This window comes from Anticarsia gemmatalis, chromosome 3 (assembly GCF_050436995.1).
Source record: "Anticarsia gemmatalis isolate Benzon Research Colony breed Stoneville strain chromosome 3, ilAntGemm2 primary, whole genome shotgun sequence".
Lineage (NCBI taxonomy): Eukaryota > Metazoa > Arthropoda > Insecta > Lepidoptera > Erebidae > Anticarsia > Anticarsia gemmatalis.
Window position 1 is genome coordinate 3846495 of NC_134747.1, and position 23007 is coordinate 3869501.

Below are 23007 nucleotides of genomic sequence, written 5' to 3' on the forward strand. Positions count from 1 at the left end.
CTGAAAGCTGTCTCTCGAAACTCTGTTCGCAGTCTTTAAGTCTCTACCATTGGGATTCAATAAGGACATTTCCACCATAAAACCGTTTGTCAAGCGTTTTGAAACCCTATTTTAAAATAATCACTTTAATCAGAATTCTTTGGAATCCAATCAATATGAAGAAAAACGTCCCATAAAAGGGAGATCACCTTTTTAAAAGAACTGAATGATATTTATATTCTCGATTCTGTTCTGGCTATTCTTTTAGTACTAAAGTAATTAAAGTGGCTCATCTACATTGACATTTTGCTTTAGCTTGAAACATTAATACAATTATAAAAGACGTCATCGCGACTCCTTTGTAATAGCAATTCAGCAGTATTCTTATCTACCTACGTCATCTCACCCAGTCCTATTTCAGAACATGTCGCAGAACTACATTCCCAGGTATAAGACTTACTTTAGTCCTTAATCTACAGTACATTCTTCAGTTCTACGTAGAAAAGATTCCACGAAGTAATATTATCAAGAGATTAAAGTAGTACAGTAATCAGCAGCCGAGTACGCAATTAGACTCCCACCAAGGCGTAATTAAAACTATTAAAATGACATTTGGTGCAATCCAGTCACTTCCATTGCTCTGTTCCGCGTACAATTATATGAAAATCGCTTTACGGATTGTTATTCTAACATAATAATGTTTAACATAATTTTAAATTCAAACAAAGGAGAATGTTTGAAAGAAAATTGCCGTAGAAAGTAAACTACACCGCTTAGGTGATTTAAATTATTATTTTGTGCTGTGTGAATGTTGGAACGTGATTTTTACCTCATCATCTTTAATGCGACTTGTTGTTTTCGTGAATTTCATTTCACTTCGCGGATGTTGATGCGGCTCTAATAGATATTTCATTTGTTTCCATAATGTGAATGCTTTTTTATTTTTTCTTGCGGGCATATGCCTTTTTACTGTCAATGTTTATGGTAAGATACAATGCTTTTTATTTCCTAGGTTTCCTGTTCCTAACTCTTCTCTTCCGCCATTTACATCAAATGACTTTAGCTGATATTAAATCATGTCAGTTTAGCGTTACTGCAAAACATTATTTCCACAAATTACTTTGCGCTTAACGTTTTTTATTGCAATACAATGTTCATATTCAAATATAAATGTATTATAATAAAACACAATCATCATAATAACGTTAGATAAACAGGCACTGGAAACTGATTGCGCATTACGTACAACTGATTACAAAACAACGAGGATTTCCTCCCACCAGTAATTACACCAACGACACAAATTACACAAGTAATAACACATGAATATAATAAACAAGCTAGTCTCCTCGCCCTTGCCGCGCCCGCGCCACCCGCCGCACTTGCCGCAAACACACTTTGTTCTGAATCACATAAAATTATAACTAACAACGTAATTCCCTCGCTGAGAGTAAATTGGCCCATATTTAATTTTGGGAAAATGTAAAAATAAACGTTTTTATTTGTGTAAATAACACAATAAAACTGCGGCCGCCATTACGCTCGCCGACACGAATTTGTACGCGCACCAAATTACACAGATAAGATCTGTGTCGCTGTAATTGTTATTTTACTGTCGTTAGTGCCCCGGATCGCGTAAATTCAGTTAGGGGATATGATTTTTTTCAAAATTCAATATTCAACTTTTTGTTATGACCGGAAACGGACGTGTTAGAAAAAATTACGCGCATCCGGTCCGTTCGCTTTTGCGCTATTGCAATAACAGTAATTAGTTTTTGATGCGAAAGTGATAAAAAATGATGCGTTTGCCATTAATGCGACAATATTAAAGAGTGCGCAGGCTAATAAAGAAATATTGTCAACTCAATGTTCCGCCGACAGGATGCAACAATGATTCTTTGACTGTGAACACACTGCCTGTTTTTGTTTAAATTTGTGGGATGAGATACTCCACAAATGTGTCGAACGGATGACCGATTGTGTCCATTTGCGGTTTCGTGAATCAATCACAATGATACATATTTTTTCTCTCGGGTCACCGATGACTTGGAGCGACGCTCCGGATGTGACGGGACCCTGGCTTCCTTCGTTTTTTCATTTCACCGACACAATTTAAAACAAATTAGTTAGGACGTTCACTCCACTTCTTGTTCGTTTCTCGCCATCGATTGTCATTTTACGACGGTTTTTCAACAAAACGAACAAATTCGATTCCGATGCTTTGTTTTAAAACAAAAGGTACGGTTAATTGACTAAGTCCGCGGAGTCAGTGACTTTATTCAGTATCAGCGGTCAAAGGAAACGCGATTCGATTCAGATAAACGTGAACGTTACAACTGTTAATTTAACTAGTTTCTTGTTATTTGGTTTGTTTCGATAACCCTATTCATTAGAGAAATTCACAGAAACATCGGATTAATTTGAGTTAATCGAAACTTTAATTTCTTCATTTATTTTGTTAATAGTAGCTTGCAAGGCATTCGTGTTAAAGATTATTTTATTATGCACGTTTTTCCTTATACCTATAGCAGTAAAAACTGCTAAATCACTTTAATAAACATCAAATATACCGACGAGTTAGTCTACGTCCGAGACTAAACCTAACTCAATATTTGTTTTAATAACGTCATTAATTGATTGTGCACGCCTCGATCGTGTATCCTCCTGTCCCAGAAACCGTCACGATACTCTCAACACGACCGAGAAAATAACTTACTAACGAAATTTAGTCGCCTTTGTATCAACAGAACAAAAAGCAAATCAAGTTACAGGCCGAAAACAGAGAAAATCAACAAACAAATACCATTACCACGGCCATTTTCGAACGGGACGCGCTCGTGACGGTAGCGTTTTTCAGTACCTCCATCTGTACTTTACAATCCATTTTCTACACAACTATAAACAACAACTACACATCCATTGCTGCTTAACACCTACTGCTAACAAAAATTGCCTTTAGCAACCAGGCAATGAACATCAAGCATTCAATTTGTATCATCATCCATTTTTTCGGTACAATGCCACAGGGATTCAATTCACGACTCCTCTTTTTGGCCAGATTCGGTCGGGTTGTGGACTAAACAAACTGCTCGGAGTCTTGTGAATCGATTGGCTATGGTATTACTGGTCAGAAAGTAAAACATGGCGTTTTTTGATGATGTACACTTGTGGGAAACAAGTGCGGAGGGTATGTAGCTATGTAGTGTTCTACAAATACCAAGACAAAATGGTTTTGATACGGAAGGATGCTTTTAGATGGGAATAGAATGCATTTAATTATAAATCCTGTTAGTTACAAATGCTATTGTCGATTTGGGCAGTTCACGAGAAGACACAGGCAGTTTGAAGACTAATTTTCTATTTTTCATGAATGAAATTGCAGAACGACAAGCCATTTCATTTGCACTTATAACAACGCTCAAATCAAAAGTTGATTAATGATTTATTTCCATGTTAATAATATTGAAAGGAATATGATTATTCAATATCTCTCTCTACTCTGCCTCTGTGGCGCAGTGGTTTAGGTCGCCACGCCGATACCACTGCAACGGGAGGTCGTGGGTTCGATTCCCACACGGGACAATTATTTGTGCGATCCACAAATAATTGTTTCGGGTCTGGTTGTGCTTTGTGTCCGTTGTTTGTATGTTTGTAAAAGTCCCCGCGACACAAGAGCAATTCTTAGTGCGGGAGTTGTCTTTAAAAAAAATGAAATGAAATGAAAAATATCAGATTTGCAAATAATATTGCTTCAACTAGCTTTTTTAATATGTACGTCAGGCTGGCCCGGCCCCATGGAATTTAATAATGAGATTGTTATCAATCCAATGTACCCGGGTATACTAATATATGTAACACCTTCATTTTCAATGTAACTCTTTTTAAAAGAAATTACGTGCACTTCTTAGTGGCCGGGCCAGCCTGACGTTTTCAGCCCGGCCACCTTGTTTCCCACTAATCTACAAAAAATACTGGCAATATTGTGCTACAGATGAAATGTACCCTATAATTTATGCATATGTAACACAAAATCGAATCCTGAAATGCAATAGCATACGAAATATTAGCGGTTGCAGGTGGCCGGGCTGAAATTATTTCGTTAATATAAAACAGTAAAACTGCAACACCTACCAAAAACTAATACCAGTACATAATGAGATATAGAGATATAGAATACATGTAACGCTTTCATTTTAAATTATAATACATATTTAGAAAGAATAATCACTTGAAATTATATTTCAGCCCGGCCACCTAAAAGCGGTAATATTCCCTAAAATCTTATGCCAATTTGTACAGTAAACCCTGATACAGCTATGAAATGAAAGTTACATTCGTTTCGTTTTAGTCGTATACCTTTAAGCCTTCTGTTTGACTAGATTATCAAAATCTGAGAAACTTGCCGAAGAGTGACTATCATTTATTAACTAATTTCAGGACATTTGGTTTGTTGAGTGAAACAAAATTGGTAATTGTCATATTTTTTTAATAATCATTTTTGAAATTAGTTAGACAACATTTGTACTTATATTAATTAGGTACTATAACAATTGTTAATTATAAATAATGTAAAAAAAGGTTACACATTGATAATAACACAGTTATCAAAAAATTATAGTAATATCAATATTACCTTAACATCGAACATTCATTCATTCAGAATATTAGAAGATAATTTTTGGTTAAATACTTATTATACCTTGGTAAAAAATCACAGATTTTCATAATTCAAATTTGAATTAGTCAAAATACTTATAGTACAAATGCCAGATATAGGCTAGCAATGATTATTATATTAGCATACGTTTAAATATTCAAGTTAACATTGTGATTTTTAGCTGTGATTTTAATATTATGTTAAATTATATATACTACATAGCTATATTTCCATTAGCTGCCACTGAAAGAACTATGGTTCTCTCTTTATTTAAGAATTGTTGTAATAATTATATTAGCATAATTTTAATTGAAAGTTTTCAAAACTTTAAATTCAAAGTTGATGTAAAAATCATTATGAAAATCTGTGATTTTTTACCAAGGTATAATAAGTATTTAACCAAAAATTATCTTCTAATATTCTGAATGAATGAATGTTCGATGTTAAGGTAATATTGATATTACTATAATTTTTTGATAACTGTGTTATTATCAATGTGTAACCTTTTTTACATTATTTATAATTAACAATTGTTATAGTACCTAATTAATATAAGTACAAATGTTGTCTAACTAATTTCAAAAATGATTATTAAAAAAATATGACAATTACCAATTTTATTTCACTCAACAAACCAAATGTCCTGAAATTAGTTAATAAATGATAGTCACTCTTCGGCAAGTTTCTCAGATTTTGATAATCTAGTCAAACAGAAGGCTTAAAGGTATACGACTAAAACGAAACGAATGTAACTTTCATTTCATAGCTGTATCAGGTTTTACTGTACAAATTGGCATAAGATTTTAGGGAATATTACCGCTTTTAGGTGGCCGGGCTGAAATATAATTTCAAGTGATTATTCTTTCTAAATATGTATTATAATTTAAAATGAAAGCGTTACATGTATTCTATATCTCTATATCTCATTATGTACTGGTATTAGTTTTTGGTAGGTGTTGCAGTTTTACTGTTTTATATTAACGAAATAATTTCAGCCCGGCCACCTGCAACCGCTAATACTTCGTATGCTATTGCATTTCAGGATTCGATTTTGTGTTACATATGCATAAATTATAGGGTACATTTCATCTGTAGCACAATATTGCCAGTATTTTTTGTAGATTAGTGGGAAACAAGGTGGCCGGGCTGAAAACGTCAGGCTGGCCCGGCCACTAAGAAGTGCACGTAATTTCTTTTAAAAAGAGTTACATTGAAAATGAAGGTGTTACATATATTAGTATACCCGGGTACATTGGATTGATAACAATCTCATTATTAAATTCCATGGGGCCGGGCCAGCCTGACGTACATTTTTTTAATTATATTATAAGCTTATCTATAAAGTTAAATCAATATAGTCGTATATTAATTTCTCTGCAGATGTATTTTACTTATCTAAAAACCAATAACTCGAACACGAGCATTCACAATTAAGGTCTTATAGAATGTCATGAAAATTTCATTAACCGGGTGGTCTGTATATTGTGAAGATCGAAAGATACCTAAAAGATACGTATGCATATAACATATCGTGTGTGGCCGTTGCTCATTCGACTCTACATATGATTACTCGAATTTTTTGTCCAACAAAAAACCATGATTAATTCTTCCAAATCAGTCTAGTCTATACATTTTATCGTTAATAACAGACGATTGCTGACGATTAACTATTCGAAATTATATCGATAATTACAAACAAACATGAGTCCCTCATAAAAAGTACCCTCAATTCTAATAGGCATCATTAATTACTCGCAACTGTCATTTTAAACATCAATCATAAGTTAAAAAGGATTCGCTCAGTTAGTCATGTCATAGTACATCGCTTTGTGTATGGGTGTCGCTGTTCACATTAGAAAGCCCGCGCTAAATCGACTTTTAATTAGTGAGATAAGAGGCTCATTACATCGACATTAGCTGTGCCAACTAACGTTTTTTATGGAACATTTTTAGGGTCCAGCAAATGTAGAAGGGGCTTACTATGTAATTAGTACGACTTTCGTCATATGGTTTCAATTTGACAGGACGGTACGTAATTTTAGGTGTCGATTACATGTAGTGTTGATTAATGGTGGGATGTACCTATAGTAAAATGACAATATTGTAGTAGTTCAATGTTTAATTTTCATGATTTATGATTGGTATTACAGTAGTTCAAAATACTGTGGCTGAACGGTCGCTGTTTGCTCATACTTCATCAGGCTATATTTCACTGACTACTTTCATGGAAACAAATAGAGTCATGTATGTCATGTGCCCTCCAAACACATTACTTATTATATCGTATTCGAAAAAGTTGGCGCAATGACAATTTTATGTCAAAAAATCTATATTTCATTTAAAGACTTCCTGTTACTAGCTATTTAAACCTGACAATAGAGTTCAGCCTAGTGCATTGCTTTAATACAACCTAAATAGAGTCACAATTCAAGCTTCCACAAGCGTCTGAGTTACAAGTTCTTCTTGATTAATTTTATAGGCTCTATCAAAATATTTTCCCTCTAAATCGTGACCAAATACTGGCGTTAAATGAAGTAATATTTCAGATAGTGTGCAGAACCACCATAAACAGGTTACGCACCCGGCGATGCTCACAAATTACGTCAACTTCATAATATTAGCGTTTCCGAGCGCGGCAAGCGAGCGTATCGCGCCCGTAATGTTGTTTTAACCGATGTTAATGGTATTCTTTCTTTATTACCGCACAGCCCCGCATCGTGGAAAACGTCTAACTTTACAAAGAAACGGCCAACGAAATATACTCATTCATATTCAGCATAAATATTAATTAACAAGCCAATTGTTCGGAAGAAACCGCCGTTGCAATTTATCGATGCACTATCTCATAAACTTCACGAACTCATGTTACTATTAGAAATTATACGCGGTAATATCGTATTAACATCGCGCAGGGCGAACGATTCCTGTTTTTCTATTAAGTAAACGTTGCAGCCGTGGAATAGAACAAGCTGAACAATCAACTGATATTTACATTCTTTTTAGCGTCAGCGCTGTCAAAATAAATTACTTTGCAGTTTTATGATGCTATTCATTATCGACGCTGCACCAGGTTGTAAGTATTTACGCAATTTTAAACGTCATACACACAGCAAATACTTGTAATTTGTATGTAAAAACAGAACAAGAATCAATAAAATGTAACGGCTAATTCAAAGATTACGCCCCATTACACGCACTTAGGGCTCGAGTGGATCGTAGCAAATGATACGTTCTCGCAGTCCCACGGACAGGTAATCTCGCCAACACATTACGGGACGATTTTCACGGCTAGCTATAATTTAATATAATCCAAAGAAATAGTTGCACTGGTAACGTTTTTGAGCTGCATCGTGCAGTCAATATTCGAACTACTTGCGCACCCAAATCGAACCGAAATAAAAAGTATTTGTATTGCTCAACTTTATGTGGGTGGAACACGACTGAAATTCCAATATCGAACTACGATCTGATATAAATTGGACTCTAGGGTTGTAGCACATAATGATATCACGTGTTGAAGCATCGTTGTACACAAATGATCGTGATTTCGATAATCGGATGGTATGTTATCGATCACGACGCTAATATTTCGATTCGTTTTGATTGTGGATCAATGCTTGTTTTGATTTCCAATTCGCGCTTGCGTCGTTTGGCGCTAAATAGCGTCACGTAGACGGTGTTCTCCTCTCTTATTACGTATGCTCGCAATTTTCGTTTTCAATTTGAAATTGCAATGTTGGAGGATTTTTTGGTATGTAGGCACTTGTGATCCCACTCCAAGCTTTAGACGTACGAGACCGTTTATGTATAACATTATCTTGTAAAATAGGCAACCTTAGCTAAGTCAACTTTTAGATTGTTTAACTTAATAATTTCATGACAATAGGCCATTTATTATTTCGGCAAATTATACTTACACGCTATTTTTTAAGGTTATGTAAAATATTATACGAATTAGAACAATGGGTGACCTTACAAAGTGACAGCGACTACCAAAGCAATTTAACAAAGAACTTAACCTCCAATTATGTCGAGTCAAACACACATTACCAAAATGAGATAAACGAATCGAATAGTCCTGCTTGATTATTAGTTATACAATGGTATTATGTGAACCCGACGCAATGATATGGTTTTTTCGAATACGAAAGAGTTTTTACAATCGATTCTAATCTTTGTGTCGCAGCACTACGGGTATATTTGATTCGCTTGGATAGTTATTCGTTTGTAAATGGGTGTATTTTCATAATGTCGGCCTTACGTCGATAACAGGTTAAGTAAATGACAGAAAATGGCGGCTAAGGGCAATAAAAAATAATTCGGGACGGACATCTCATATTACTTTTCGAAAATTCAATTTCATTTCCACGCTTGTGTAACTTTTTTAAAGGTCCCCCGTACATTTATTGCCACAGGAAACAATTGGTAAAGTCAATTTAGTTTTTTGTCCAGATGTCTTCATTTAAATCCAACATTAAATTCAACCATTAAAGACGCATTTAGGTAATTCAAGCTATAATCTGGTGGACATTTAAAGTCGCATACAGAAATAAAGATTTCAGTAAATAAGTTTGTGATCATAATCATAATTTAAAGATTGAAGCCTTTGTCTTGAATAATGGATTGTAATGTTGGTTTGAACAGGATACACGAATGTTCGCGATTAATTGTGTACACTTTGTAAGCATTACTTTTATTGTGCGGTTATACTTAAAACTAGTTTTAAAATATAGTCAGTATTGATGATGGTGTTAAAAGGTCGATATGGGGTTTCTTTAACTGAGCATAGATTCATACGAGTATTAGTACATTAAGCACCCAATAAAGTTCACTATTCAGTCTTATCAAATGCTCTTGAGACGTTTGGCGTCATGGTGGTTTTCTTAGATCCTCAATCTTAAGACCAACATTTGCAGATTTAAAGAAGGAAACGGTCCAATTTTTTTTAAATACAAATATTTCTTTCGACCTGTGGGCTTAATATCTTTAAATTAACTTCTTTAAAGCCTCATTCAGTACAGCTGCATATAGGTTGTCTTTTATAAACGGGCCGACCATCAAACCTCTCCCTAAACTCTATAACAAGGGAGTGAGACGTGACATCCGCCACAAAGCCCACGAGCCTTCTTCGAATTAAACATTTTTTTCACAACGAACCCAAATTACAGAGGAAATGATACAAAATTGATTACCAATACTGATCCTAATTTAATATAATTGACTTTATTGATACGAGTATGTTTCTGAGAATTGTAAAGGTGTTGCCATACTAATCGATCGAAGGTCAATCGAAGGAAAACTTTATGAGGCGCAAGTGATCGGGCACTGAGTGGGTCCTAGTTGACAGGGAGCGAAGTCACGGAAGGCCCAGAAAGAGATAGCGATATGAGTTGGACTGTTACAACAAAAAATTTGCATTTTATAGTTTTAGATAGTTTTAGGTGGAAAGAGATAGGGGGGGCTTTGCCCTGCAATTGAACAATATGGGCTGTTAATAATAGGATTGGGCTCTTTAATACAAAGATTTTCCACAAGATGGGTGACGGTGTGATCTGGTGTTCCATCTGGATGAATACTGGATTAGTCTGGATACAACTAGATAAACGACAAGTTTGAACGATTACAGTCTGGTCGGGGCCACGGCTCACACAGCCGGCACGTGTATAGAGCATTAATAACCATGCAAGCTTTGTATTCGTACTTTTTTTGAATCAATATAATCTACGATCAACAATCAATTGATCAATTCGAACAATAAATATATTGAGCAATATTACTCAACTCTATAAAAGATTGACAATCGATTGATAAGAATGGTAATACCCTTACTTAGTTGTAATACTATATTACGAAGTAAAAATGGACAATTACTAATATTCTATAATCCTTTTGTTACCTTTGTATAAGGATTTAAGTATCAGTAATTGTTTGCACGCAATTTTAAGTAGCTTATGTTTTAATAACTTATTGATCCGGCTTTGTGTAAGTGGGTAATTCGTCTGACCTTCTGAGAATGTGAGTAAAAAGAATATTATTTGTAATCCGAATAACCCGATTGACCTTAAACTTTTTTAGAAATTGTGCTAAGAGTTTAAGTAGCACTTGTCTCATTTCCAGTAATTAATTTCGACGAAACTTGTGGTTTAAGATATAATACTTAAGGTAAAAGAGTGAGGGCAGGAAGTATGTAATGCGATCAGACTAATATCAGCTAGGTAGGCAATAGGCTTGCTTACTGTTTCTTACCGAGTACCAAATATTTCAATTATTTAATGTTGTACTTAGTATAGCTACCTTCATGTCAAAATAAAATACCGTTGAATTGAGAACGTCCCCCTTTTTAGAAGTCGGTTACAAATTGTATGTGCGTAATACCTATGTATACTTTAAACGACAAACTTAATGTATCTTCAAAATAAAAAGTCATTTCGAAAGTGGATTGTAGGTGTTTTAAATTCTCCTACAAAAATCACGATAGAAACTCAATAATAGAGTAAAAAGTATATCTGTTTGTTCCGCAGTATCTAAACAAATCTGATGCTATATTAACCTCACGAAAATAGAAAAAAATACATTCAATTGCAAATATATTGTGGTGTTTTTAAACCGAATAGCTGCGTACAGTTATCGAATAACATGGCCCAGTGCCTCCGTTCGACTTTCATTGTCATGACAACTTCGTAAAATAAATACACGTAAACTATTCATTAGGGCTGCTGTCTCACTAAATATGTAGTACAGCTGGCTCTATTTGTATCAATATTTCAAAAACACTTCGAAGAAAGCGCGGAAAGCGTGTTCAGAAACACTTTTTATACCAGTTCAGAGAATGGAAGAAATAAGTGTGTGAATTAAAAAAATATATAGCTTTTTATAATTATTGCTTACTATAGGGTTGTTAGATTCTGGTGAAGAAAAACTTTTACATTAACTGTCAGGTGTATTCATAGATAAAGGAATATTAAGACTTCATTTGTTGTAAACCTATTAAATGTTATCTTTAGATACGCCTGTTACATGCGTTTAATTAGCTAAGCATAACAGAATTCTTGTAATCGCTAAAATATTCAAATGACCCATCTTATCTTATCTTATCTTAGGGGTGGGGGTGCCAGTTAATGACTGGCTGACACTTCGACCATTTCTGATCCTTTGTGTCACCCCCTCCTTTGCTGCTCTAGACGTTGGGGGGCAGGGCAAAACTTATCAGTTTTGCTATGCACCCCACCGGAAGCAGCCTGTAGTCTTCTGGTTTAGGGTAACCGCATCCTAGAAGATCCATTCTTTTCCTTCCTAAAGCATCACACTCGCACAGTATGTGTTTCATGGTTTCTGCTTCTTCATTGCAGTGCCTGCATTTGGGGTCATCTATGGCACCTATTTTGTTTAACATGTAGTTCGTGCCGTAGTGTCCTGTGAAAGCACCAAGTATTTTCTTGATGCTGTCTTTGCTGAGGTTTATTAGGTTATTACTCCAGCTTTTGTTGACGTTATTTATGAACAGTTTCGAATGGGTTAGTCCAGATATGGCTTTCCATTCTTTCAGATGCTGGTCCCTGGTGAAGTTGGTTATTGCCAGTTTGACTGTCGCATCAGGTAGTCCAATTATTGGTTCTGGACCTATTGGGAGTGATTCTGATCCTTTCCGTGCAAGTTCATCAGCTTTCTCATTCCCATCTATGCCCGCATGGCCTGGTACCCAAACTAGCCTAACGTTGTTTGTACGACCTACCTTGTTCAGGTTCTTTATGCAATTCAGTACAAGTCCCGAATTGACCTTAAAACAGCAGAGAGCTTTAATAGCTGCTTGACTGTCGCTGAGTATATAAATGTCGCGATTTTTTGTATCTCGTTTTATAATCTCTTGGGTGCATTCGATGATTGCGTGTACTTCTGCTTGGAAGACTGAAGCATATCTGCCTAGGCTAGTGCTTATGCTGCAGTCCTCCGAGTGAACGCCTGCTCCTGTGCCGTTCTGCATTTTGGAGCCATCGGTGTACCATATCTGTCTCGATTTGGTTTGTGTGTAGAGACCTTGACTCCATTCTTCTCTCGTCGGAATCGTCATCTTAAAGTTTCTGTGAGTGACTAGTATTGTCTGTATTTTGTCAGAGTTCATATCTAGCATCTCTTTTAGATGAGGTTTTATGCCCATGTTTGTATGGTTGCACGTCATCATCTTCCTTGTCCCGAGGTTTGCATCTTTGAGTCTTTTCAACGCATTGATTGCCTCTCTTTGGACTGTGAGGTGCAATGGAGTGATTCCAAGTAAGGTTTCCATTGCCGCCGTTGGTGTTGTTCTGAAGGCACCTGTTATAGACATGCAGGCAACCCTTTGGATTGTGCTGAGCGCTTTCTTGCATGTCTCTTTATTGGTTCTTGGCCACCATACTACACTTCCATACTTGATGAAATTCAAATGACCCATACAAAAGCATAAAAGCGACTTCAAATATCACCCCGAGTCTAAATATAATATAATGCACCTGATTAATTCAATTAAACGCAATAATTAATTCACTCATAACCAGTAGAATATGTTGAATTACATTAGCTATGCAAACACATAATTGTTTCGAAGTGCTTCAACAACACATTTGAGTGTAATAAAAAACATGACTTGAAGGAAAGACATACATTTTTTATAGTTCCTGCACGCGAGGGCTCGTGTGTTTTTGTGTATGAGCATGACAAGCGTGGTATCTAGGTATCTGCAGTGAATATGTAATGGTGACAGCCCGACAGCCCTAGTTGGACACGCAGTTTGAGCACACAATGAAGCGAGGTGCGAGGGGTGCGCCGCGCGGGGGGAGGTGTGAATTGCTCACGCGCATACAAAAGTTTAAATAAACAATCCGACGCAGGAATCACGCTCACTTGCAACCGAATTACCCGGCCTTACTCCGTCAAAGCGGGCTCATAACAAATTGATTTTTTTATCCAAACGACATTAGGACGACATTAATGCTGGGAAGGTGCTCTCCGGTGACAATTGACGTGGATTTTATTTGAATTACCGTGCTTTCAAATATACATTAAAATGCGATTACGAGTTTGTCGCTACGTTAAATATGGTGGATGCATTTCAACTGTCAAATAAAATTTTATCCGGTTGCTATTAGAGGTGTTTTCACCTAGGGATGTCGATGGACACCCAATTTTCACGATTTAAATAAAACATGAATCATCGAATTAAGTACGTGTAAAGCATAGTATCTATTCAATAACTGCATCTATTTCTAGTTTTCCAGTAATTGTAGTAGACCGTTATATAGTATGTGGTGAAACCGTGATCCATTACACAATGTTAATTATGTATTTATCAGTTCTAACCTGACATCGAAGCCTTGTTATGTATTAGACAATGTTGCACGTCAAACAGTATACCCTTTAGCAAGCTCTCACAAAAAACTTGCATATAAAACCCTGCTACTTATACGCCTTATCTTCGTATGTAAATATTCTACAATTCTAGATAGACACGCTCGATCAAATATAAATACTCATTAAACATGTCTCAACGAGTTTTTGTCTGAAAAGTTTCTTATACTGCAAGATACCCCACATATTTTTTCAAACAATTATCTACCGCTGACACCTACAAACGAAACCTAAGTGTTAATTAAGTTAATGCAATTATAAGATCTTATTGGACGATGTAACGGACACCGGGAGCATATCCATCTATCAAAGAAAAACCTACCTTATTACCTGAAATATATAGTTGAAATTTCCGTATTGTTGTTTTGATGATAAGTTTATTTTCGCGGTTCTCTACGACCTTTTCAAAGAGAGTAAAAAAATGTAGTTGAACGAGTAAGTGAATGGTGTATTCGTGAAATGCCAGCTGCTTCGAGTAGTAGCTGTTTTGACACATTGAGTGAACAAAGGACATTGAATCTGTTACTTATTGGCACTTAATGCCCTTGATGATGGGTTAATTAATTGAAAATGTTTGAACGTTTGTCGGATGTGTGGTTTTTACTTAGAGTTGTTGACTAGTTAAATGGGCTTTTATGTGTGGAAAGGTAATTTTTACTTAAGTTTCATTAACTTGAGAAGAATGTGAGCCTATTTGTTGTTCGTTATTATTCAGCTTACGCTAATTCATGTACATTACGGAGATAAGTTAGTAATATCATTACAAAATTTTATGTCATAGGTTCGATGTTAAAAATTGCGAATAGATTTCAAAGGTAATTAGTACCAGATATGTGTGTCTCCGAGTTATAAATCATATTGTTAATGCAAGAATTGATTGTTAAAAGTTCTTATTTAGCGGGTGATACCTCGAATATACATAAAATGATTAGGTACACGAGTCATCCCAACCTGAAACAGTTATCGTAACTAATCACAGCTGCATTATGTAGCTGATAGTAAACAAGTGCATAACTTGATCACATCAGCCAATCAATCAGAGTAGCGAGTAATTGACTACTATCGTACACCACTTGTGTCGTATAATTTATTATTGTTATGGTTGAATTTTTATTCATGGAGAATGCAGGAATACAATTAACTGAATATATATGTTCTATACCATTGTCCCACGCTAGATGGGGTCGGCACAACATGTTTTCCTCTTCCACTCATCCCTTTCAGCCGTCAACTCTGTATTCACCCCTTTCTTGTTCATATCATCTTTCACACAATCCATCCATCTCTTTTTTGGTCTTCCTCTGCTTACATATCTGCTTAAATTATTATGCATCACTCGTCTCGTAACACGGCTTTCTTCTCTTTTCATGACTGAAGACAGTTATCTGAATACACATTAAACATTTCGGATGATCTATACTGAGCGAGGGAGGTCCAAAGTAAATTTAAAAATATACCAATGTAAACTGTTAACACATTTTTATAATCTCACAATGTTTGCCAGTTTCAATCCTAATAGAAAGGGAGACAGAGAGCTTCATCTTCAAGTCTCTCTCTCTCGATCTAAGAAGGTAGACCTAGAGACCGTAAAACACCACATCTTACAATCCCTGCAAGCTTCCACTTCATCTACATTTATAATCAGTATCTTTAAAGTTCAATCTAAACAAATTCAGCTCCTAAATATAACTAAATTCCATGTAAAGCTATACCGCGTGTTCTAACAAACGCAATAGTTAGCGATCGCGTGTTAGAAGCCATTACAGTGCACAGATTGTGCCGTATTGATGTCTCATTCACCATACACCGCCGTACACCGCCATACAAGCACACACCATGATACAACAGCGCCATGGAACAGGTGATAGATACAAGATACCGAATGGTAATACGTTTTATGAGGTGATATGGACTTGTTATGATAGATGGCATAGCTTACTTTTGTTAAATATTGCTTTTTATGTAGTTTAATAATGTTTTGTCTCACTTCATGATTCACCCAGAGTATTACAACGTAAGAAGTAAGAGGAAAATTTAAGTAAGCTTTGTTTTATTTAATAAAGATATCCTCTGCAACTGTCTTGCTTATGAATAATTGTTTCACTTTTATGTTTCGTTTAGAGATATAATCCTAAATTTTATATCCTTTTCCCGCAAGCCTGGACTGTCTGAAGTAGTTTCAAAATTGCCTGAAAGCTTCCTTGTGTCGTTAATTGTAAACCTTGCTTTAAAGATATTAAACCCCAATACGATGAATCATGATGTATGAATGTGAATTAGGTAAGGAAATTTTGTAAGAATCGTACCAAGTGGCATTCTTTGGTCTGCCTACCCCTATGGGTAAAAGGTATTGATATAATGGTTGTATGTGTGTAAACCACCAACATAGCTTAAGGCTTTCAATTTAGTTTTACGTCTAATGTGGTTGTTAGGACCGCACTTTATCTAGTCAAGACCAATTGTTATTAAACTTCACAAAATTTCAGTCAAATAGTTTCACAACTTTCTGTGGACACTGGACAGTTTCCTAAGCTAAAAGGTCACATAACCTCCCGACTTGAAAATTTACATATTTCAATCTATACTAATGGGTCATAATTTTCCCCGTTTTTGTAACATTTTTCGTTGCTAATCCGCTCCTAATGGCCATAGCGTAATGATATATATAGCCTATAGCCTTCCTCGGTAAATGGGCTCTCTAACACTGAAAGAGTTTTTTCAAATCGGACCAGCAGTTCCTGAGATTAGCACGTTTAAACAAACAAACAAACTCTTCAGCTTTATAATATTAGTATAGATTTCTAGGTATTCATATAATTAAAGTTAACTTTATTCGTGTTTGTCGTACTTTTACTTAACAGTCGAACACGCGACTTGTTATTTACAGGAGCCGATGATAGGTCTATCGTGAAGTTTCAACAGTTAACCCACTTTCAAGCAGTTACACTTAATTTCGTGTTATTATGTTGTTACGTGAAAATGACACGGTTAAATGTGTGTTTCTTCTGAAAGTTGAGGTTTTCGATATTCAGGTAAAATTACTCTTGGAGGACTGAAAGGAGGAACATCTTTTATCTGTTATCAAATTTATTTTTAGTTGACCTTATTTTAGTGATTTCTGCAGAGCAATGCAAAACTTATTCAGATGATGAATTTCGGTACATATCACTTCACCATTCGAATATTGAAAACGGACTATTGTAATTTAAATAAATTTTAAACAAAAATCAACTAATCTGCTATTTCGATGTATTCAGTTCACACAGGAAAACCGCTCAATAAACTTTTACAATATATAGCGCCATCTAGTGAACACAAGTGTAATTAAAATACGATCAATTGCCGAATTTTATTGTTTTGCTTCATTTTTTGTTTGCTACTTTATGTTATCTATACTTAATATTATAAAGCTGAAGAGTTTGTTTGTTTGTTTGATTGTTTGTTTGTTTGTTTGTTTGTTTGAACGCGCTAATCTCAGAAACTACTGGTCCGATTTGAAAAAAAATTTCAGTGTTAGATAGTCCATTTATCGAGGAAGGTTATAGGCTATATATCAGCACGCTACTACCAATAGGAGCAGAGTACGGGTGAAAAATGTTACAAAAACGGGGACAATTTTGACCCATTCTCTCTAATGTGACGCAAGCGAAGTTGCGCGGGTCAGCTAGTGTTGTATATAAACTAGTAATATAAATTAAACCGTTAATATAACGTAAAAGAAAAAGTAATTTTCTTGCTTGAGTAATAAATATATTACACAAGCCACTAAAAGCTCAATCTAGTTATAAAATAACAGCATTTCAACATTTCACAAATGAAAAACGTGAAGAAAATCCGCGAGCAATTCTCATTACACATTTTCCAATTAAAGTTAGAGTTTGTTTCAGCGATGGTGGCAAATTAAATTTGTTCAGCTGATTAGCGTCCGTTCATGAAGTTATTTCAGCTGTTTATCGTCGGTTTGCATGCTCGCGCTTTGCTCGAAAACTGTTCGTCGACGGCCTCGTAAATTGTGGTGTTTGGTTTAAGATATAAGCGAAGATTTTCTTACTACTGTTACAATATTTTCAGGATAAATTTAGTTGAGACTTTCCGAATTATATAAGAAAAAATATGGTACAGACGATTTATTACTCTTAATTTTCTCACAATCTTTTAGCTTTAGAACCAACTTAAAGGTCTTTTTCATTTTCTGTTCAATTCTTAGATGGTCAACGGACCGTCCCAGCTGTTTTTTTTTTGGAAAATAATTAATGATTTAAAGATTATTTTACCTTATAACAGTCTTAGCTTTAACTTCAGAGAGTAAAACTCGAACATTCACTGATAAGAAGAAAAATAGAATGCGTACAAATAAATCTCTATCTGATTTGTAGCCTAGCATTGAATAAAAATGTATTTCAAACCAACTTCAAACTATTTAGTCATAGATATCCGCTGTACGTTCCTCAATCACACCAACATGATTTACTTATAATTGGTGGGCTAAAGTCGGGCTGTTCTTACAAATTGTTTATTTCGGTGTAACGAGCGGCTTACGACTAAGCAACCGTCTCTAATTATGTAAAGTAGGCGCGTTATATGATTCTAACTTGTTAGACCTCAGACCGTGAGAATATTATGAAACGTGACTTAGTTTTCTATACAAATGTTGTAAAATCTATAATCTTTTATAACTAAATCTATACTAATATTATAAATTGTAGAGTTTGTTTGGTTGAATGCGCTAATCTCAGAAACTACTAGTACAAATTTTAAAAAAATGTGTTGGAAAGCCTATTTATTGCGGATGGCTATATTATAGAATATATAACATCACACTACAAACAACAGGGGCAGAGTAACAGTAAAACATGTTACAAAAAGGGGGAAAGTTTTGACCCATTCTCCCTAATGTGACGCAAGCGAAGTTGCGTTGGTCAGCTAGTATAGTATAATATTTTAGAGTCTATAATATGCTTTTAGTTAAGTATCATATTTCATTATTTTTTGGATTTAATCGCATAATTGGGTGAGTTAACTACTGGTACAAAAGACTGAGATATGAGGCTGAGGTACTTTTTTCTATAGGTAACTTAAAAAACATCATATTGATAGAAGTATTACTACCTGTATATCCATGAAAAAACCATTGCAGAAAAACGTGGCATGTGATAAGGATATTGCCGGAAAAGTAAATTAAGTAAAGCTTTAAAATACTTATTTAACTTCGAAACAATATGTATATTATTGTATAGCATTGCATGTAAACGGAAACTGGTAGACTAGTAACTATACCTATAAATGTATGAAGTCTTCAATTCCTTTAACATAATTACAGTTTCCCGTAATTGATCAAAACTCAATGACTATTGTGAAGTGTACAATATCAAAACATTTTAATTTAATTTCCTTTATGTTCCCTAAAGTAAAATATCGGACTATAAAACACTAGAGGATATATTTTTTATACCAGTTTAGTCACACAAAAAGCATAAAAATACTAAAGAAAAATCGCAAGCATGCTTTCTACATCATCAACTTTACGATCGGAAGTGACTATATTTAAACTACAACATACTACGCAATTAGAACCAATTGTGTTAGCTTATCTTGACCATATTTTTAACAAAACAGCTAAGTTAAAACCGAGTTGTTATCTGCAAAATGGAGAGCTAAGTAAACGTTGTTTTTAATGGCTTATAATTGTACGTTACAACGCAAAGCTATGCACCTTTTTAGATAAATAAAATAACTATGTATGAACGTGATAGTGGTTTTGTATTACTTATAATATTGCATTACGTGTTTCCTTTTCTGTACTAGTACTTATAATTGTTGATAAGTTATCTGTAAAACTCAATTACTGTGGTAATTAGTTTGTTCGCAAAACTAATTGGATTCTACGTAATTCATATTTTATTTCTAAATTCAATTTTACTTTTTCTGCAAAAAAACACTGGACTGTTAAAAATAAACAAGAAGAATGTATTGTTATACAATTTATATAAAATTCATTCAATTTTATAGTCTTCTATGATTATAACTATAAAAAAAGGGCAAGAGAGCCCGGGATAGTGGTGACAGCAGCGAGGATGGCTATATCACGGTCTGTAGGAGAAAGCAGAAGAAGCTGTTCAGAAGTTTTACAGCTGAAAATATTATAAATTCATCTGAAACATTCGTGGATGCTGAGGAGAGTATGCGAGTTGGAGGCGAGTATGAAGTATCCTTGTCATCGGTACAAATTTTACCAAAGCAGATGGCTTTAGCTCGACTTATTCGTGATCAAGGTATTATGAACATCATTAAAATTAAATATAAAAGCCCATATAAAGTATTTGTCCGATTCAGTAATAAAATTCAAGCAGAAAAGCTCGCCAACTGTGAAAAATTAATTGAAAAGAAAATACGAGCTCAGTTTATTGATGAAATTAATTTGTCTTATGGTATCATTAGAGGAGTTGATCTGGATATTGATGAGAAGGAATTACTAGAAAATATTTTGGCGTCATGTGACATTCTGTCTGTAAAAAGATTGAAGAGATTGAACAGAGATCATGTATGGGTTGACAGCGAAACTTTGAGGTTATCTTTCAAGAGTATACATCCTCCCGTGTATATTTACGCATACGGGTGTAAATTTACCGTCGAGAAATATGTATTTCCAGTTACACAGTGCTCCGCGTGTTGGAAGTTTGGGCATATAAAGAAATATTGCTCGTCCAGTAAAATAGTTTGCCCCAAATGTGGCTTGGATCACGTTAACTGTGATATTGCTGTGTTTAAGTGTCCTAATTGTAAGGGATCGCACATGGCTCTCGACAAATGTTGCCCTCGATTTGTGCAAGAGAAGAAGATTCGTTTTATTATGAGTGACCAGAGCGTCACTTATAAAAAAGCTTTCGAAATGTATTTGAAAAATAAAGGTGATAAGTCAGTACCTCAGAGTATAGTTAAAAAGAAACCTATTGACTTGAGCAACGTTCTGCCAAGTGGAAATAGGACATACAGCAGTGTTGTTCAAGCAAATGTTGTGGTGCATAGTTCTTCAGATGGCCAGCAAGACATGAATTCTTCTTCCCCGATATTACCACATAAATACAGCGTCAAACGAAAAGAAAAGAGCACAAGGACAAAAAGCAGTCGGAGTGAAAATGATTCGTTTGAGTCCATTCCCAGCTTTGTACAATCTGAACAATTTGAGAAAATGACTGGAGAACAACCTAGTAGTACTAAACAGAAAAAATTTGACTTACTGAATTTAATTTGGAATTTAAAGAATATTTTTATATCAGAAAAAACTGTAGACGAAAAGATTCAGTTGGCATTTAGAGTTATTTGTGACGAATGTAAATATTTTCTTAGGAGTATGTTTAACAGTGGAGATGTCGTTGGACAGTTGTTTAATCTTTTTAATGGATAAGTTAGATATTTTACAGTAAAACTCTCAAAGTTTGAGGCCTAAATTAGTTGATTTTGAAACATTATTGTTTAGAGGCAAAAGTTTTATAATAATTTAAATTTGAATTGTTTAGACATAGGAATGTTTAGTATTTTTTTAGTTTATCCAGCCAGTGAGGTGAAATGTGTTTATAAATTTATATTTTTTAGTTTTAAGAAAATAACTGTGTCGATTTTTTGTTTTTGTTGTGATGGGGCTGACATAAGCTCATAGAGTTAAAAGCCCTCAATAAATAAAGATTATAAAAAAAAAAAAAATGATTATAACTAATTTAGAGGTAACAAGGCAAACGTATATAATACCTTTTTTATTCGATCAGCGATTTGGGTCGACTCTAAGCAGGTGAAACATGATCAAAAGTTGTTAATATGTTGTTAAGAGTTTAAATCTGATCACAAAAACGAAGAGAATTTGTGCAAGATGTAAGGACACAAAGGGCGAAAATTATTATTTTCATTGTTTTGGAAATGTAAATAATACACTTATGTAATACTAAAGACCAGAATAGCACGTGATTTGGCACAATAACATATTCTCCGTAAATTTGATATGATTAAATTCTTGAATCTAACACCTAACAAAGGAGCAGCTAATTTATTACTTATTTCCATGCAAATAGTACACTACAATATTATTTTATTAATTAACAACTCGTAAAGAATAAGCGTATTTTATTGTATATGTATATATTTGCATTTGCATAGAAACGATCATAAAAGTAATTATAACTTGTAATAAATGCTGTAAATTATTTATGTGCAGATTACTATCAACATGTAAGTTACAATAAAATATAACGTGTATTTAATTGTTAATAAAACTGTAGTAACCATGTTCTAAACTCCGTACTATCGATTAGCGAACGTTTGTTATTTCAAATAACTTCAAGAACTTAAGCAGTTGTTTAGTTTTTCATGCAAAATTTCATCAGAAACTAGCCGATAGCTGACATAGCCCAATAATTTAGTAGAGAGCCTTATAGCTAAAGTTAGCGGAGATATACAACATTTACAATTTAGAATAAACAAACACTGTAGTCAATATGTTATTTAGAACATCTGTAACGCGCAGGCTTATGTACCTTTCTGATATAGCTTTTATTTTGGAAATACAAAGAATTATTAATTTTTGCCAAGAGGACCATAGCCAATAGGAGTACGAAAATTATCCTCTATATCTTATAGTAGTAGATACTTATAAAATAATTTTAGATATTAATTAAACTAATTACTAAGGACATTATCAATGTAATCGTGTATCTATAGAGAGGCGCAATTTTCTGCTTCTATCGACAGCCAAGCAGCTACCCACAGCTTTCGAAAAATGTTGCATGAAATACAACGCCCCTAGCTCGTGCTAGCCGAAATGTAAAAAAGTTAAATAAGAAGAAAACCTCTGTGTATTGCCGCGGTCGGTGTATCACTGGTTTCAGGACTATTTCCCGGGACGGGCAAAGTACCTACTATTGGTCTTCTATAATTTATACAAGAATATTTTATCGATAGTAGCCCGGTGTTTAATTAAGTACGCTTAATAACGTGTCCAG